Genomic DNA, 3,329 nt, shown 5'->3' on the forward strand with positions numbered 1-3,329 from the left:
TTTGCCGGCGTATAAGACGACTGGGCGTATAAGACGACCCCCTAACATTTCCACTCAAAATACAGAGTTTGTTATATACTCGCCGTATTATTCTAGGGCCGCGTCCTTTATGGACTTGGAGTCTCCCTTTTCCTTTCCTTCCCACATTTGAATGTGAACAGTGGAGTTATTATTCAGTTCTTGCCTTGAATTGGCGTGGAAAACACCTATTCTCCAGTAGACACCCATACCAAAATTTGACCTAAAGTAGAGTATGATTTATTTCTTAGACCTTAAATATTTCCTCTTACTTTGTAAGTTGGCTGGGACAGTGTAAAATGATATTTAACAGATGTGTATATTCTTGTAAATGCTTGGTGTTTTATGGCAGTTGTTTTATTGGGAAGATTGCCTGTTTTCTCCACCCCAAAATAATTTTTCAGAAAGCAGCCGACTTGCTGCATTCTACTAAAGCCAACTGCTTTAAACCAATTCTAAAATTTCAAATGTTTTTCCCCTTAAATATTTGGAGAAGATTCATTTTGCTCATTCATAGTATTATGGGGGAGGGGGAGACATTCCTTCATTCCAAATCCTTTTGATATATTGACTATTGTGTATATCTAAGGAAATAGTGTGTATTTAAGATTCATAACTCCCAGGGAAGGATGAGTTAGAGTTGTCTTTCTCAACTGGGAAGCTTCAACGTTGTGTGTGTACTAACTCTGTCCATTTTATTAAGTCATATGCAATCATTTACACTTTTAGAGAAAAATCATTGGAAATTTCATCAAAGTACATCCAATTACATTTAGTAATTGAATTCCCTCAAAATACTTGGATATCTTCTAGTACCTTGCTTCTAATTGAAGTTTTTCATTTGAAGATTATTATTAGTGAGTATGAACAGATGATGCTTTTGCCATATTTTTTGTTTTGCATAGTCCACAAAGTTTTAATAGTGCTTCTTGCCCTAGCTGGTTTGGCTTATTGGATAGAGCATCAGCCTGCAAACTGAAGTGTCCCTGGTTCCATTCCAGTCAAGGGCATATGCCCAGGTTGCAGGCTCGGTCCCCAGTAGCGGGTGTGCGGGAGGCAGGCGATCAATGATTCTCTCTCATCCTTGATGTTTCTCTGTCTCTCCCTCTCTGAAATCAATAAAAATATGTTTTTAAAAAATAGTGCTTCTTTCTGGGACACTTTTACCCCTTAATAGTTGTATGTCTGTTGGGAGTATGGCACTGTGCTAAGGTGAAGGAAGGTATTTAACATGTACCTGGAACTGTGTTTTTACACGTTATCTTGTTTAATCCTCAGAGTTGGGTATAACCTTGTGTGAGGTGAAAAAGTTAAGTAGTTTAGTCAAGGTCTCATACTTAGTACGTATTTAGTTCCTCCAAGACCTTTCTTTCTTGCTTGGAAAGATTTTGCATCTTGAGGTAGATTGTTTTTATGAAAGACATTATAGAACTAATTTTTATTAGCTTTTTATAGAAATAGCTAGAGTGAAAGTCAATTCCTGGACTTCAATCTTTAATCGAATGGAAGTATAAGAATGAATTTTAATTTTAAACAGTGTATCAACACATAAATATGAGTCTAAGCATTTTAATACATATAAGATAGTCATCTCATGCCCAATTTGTGAAAAATTTAAGGGTCTTACTGTTTATAGTTGCATTTTTTTCAGTTTAGAGCCAAGAAGAAAGTCATAATTAGATCCCTCTAGTAGTCCCAAGTTCCATCAATAGGCAAAGTCATAGACAAAATTATGGTATTCGTGGAACCAAAAATTCCCTCATCCCCCCCCCCCTTTTTTTTAACCCTCACCTGAGGATATTTTTCCATTGATTTTTAGAGAGAGAGTGGAAGAGAGGGAAAGACAGAGAAATACTGATGTGAGAGAAACACATCGATTGGTTGCCTCCTGCATGAACCCTGACAGGGCCTGCTCCGGGGAGGAGTCTACAACCCAGGTACATGCCCTTGATTGGAATCGAACCTGGGACCCTTTGGACGTGCTATGTACTGAACCAAACCAACTATGGCCCCCATCTTTGATTGTTTTGGTCCAGTTTCACATAAAGCGTTAGGAGGTGGGATTGTGGAATGAATGGGAGGTGAAAAAGTAGGCATGCTGACTGCTCCTAAAATGGGCAGGGAGACAGGTGTTGAAATGTACACAGAGTAAAATGTGAAGGGATTTTTTTTAATGGAAGACCTTAAATATCTGTATTGGCTGATTCACAGAAACCAAAACAGTAAGAAGTTAAATAAATGTATCAGTAAGGCAAGAAATAAATTGTGGAGCAGAATCCATGAGCAAGAACATTAATTTATGAGTCTTGCCCCTTCCTTCCCATTGCATAAATTAAGGTATCAGTTATAAATTGGATTGGGGAAAGACCACTTCTTCCTTTAAAATCAGATGGAAAGAGTTAAGGCAGGGGTGGGCAAACTTTTTGACTCAAGGGCCACAATGGGTTCTTAAACTGGGACCGGAGGGCTGGAACAGACGCATGGATGGAGTGTTTTTGTGAACTAATATAAATTCAAAGTAAACATCATTACATAAAAGGGTACGGTCTTTTTTTTTTTTTTTTTTTTTATTTTTTTTTTTTCTTTTTTTTTTTTTTAGTTTTATTCATTTCAAACGGGCTGTATCCGGCCCATGGGCCGTAGTTTGCCCACGGCTGAGTTAAGGACATAGAGTATCAACATAGGTAAATTTGTAAAGAATGGTTGTCATGAATAAAGAGATATGATCATCTAATAGTAAGGGTGAGTGCTGATTTTTATGTAGGAAAGCTAAAAGTTGGAAATGGCTGCTGAGGAATATGGGAAGGGAAGTTCACTAAAATATGTTTTGGAGAAACCAAGATGGCGGCATAGGTAAACACCAGAAATTGCTGCCTCCCACAACAAATTCAAAAATACAACTAAAAGACAAAACGGACATCATCCAGAACCACCGAAAGGCTGGCTGAATGGAAATTCTACAACTAGAAGGAAAGAGAAAAGCACACTGAGATTCAGAGGAGGTGCGGAAGTGCAGAGGTACGGCAGGGGCTGGAGACTGAGGATGCGGCTGTCTTTTTGAATCGGGAGGGAGTCACAAGCCCCCGACTTCTCTGAACTCCAGTTCTGGGTGAGTCTCTTGGGACCCAGACTCATACAGGGAGAGACTGTACTGTCTGGCAATGGGAAGAACTCGGAACTTGAGGGCGGCTTTCTCTCAGAGGGGCTTGCAGCAATTATCGGGACACTGAGACGTGTGGCCCCTTAGGGGAGGGCGGAGGATCCACCATAGCTGCTTGCTCCGCCCTTTGATTCCCTGAGACCCCGCCCCC

The 3,329-nt window shown here is 39.7% G+C and overlaps 1 protein-coding gene across 1 annotated transcript in view; it reads left to right on the plus strand.

Annotated features, from left to right (window-relative positions):
* The window catches only part of APPBP2 (amyloid beta precursor protein binding protein 2), a 46,747-nt gene that overhangs the window by 1,045 nt on the left and 42,373 nt on the right, over window positions 1–3,329 (plus strand). The gene's annotated exons all lie outside the window — the stretch shown is intronic.

This window comes from Myotis davidii, unplaced genomic scaffold (genome assembly GCF_000327345.1).
Source record: "Myotis davidii unplaced genomic scaffold, ASM32734v1 scaffold993, whole genome shotgun sequence".
Classification (NCBI taxonomy): Eukaryota; Metazoa; Chordata; class Mammalia; order Chiroptera; family Vespertilionidae; genus Myotis; species Myotis davidii.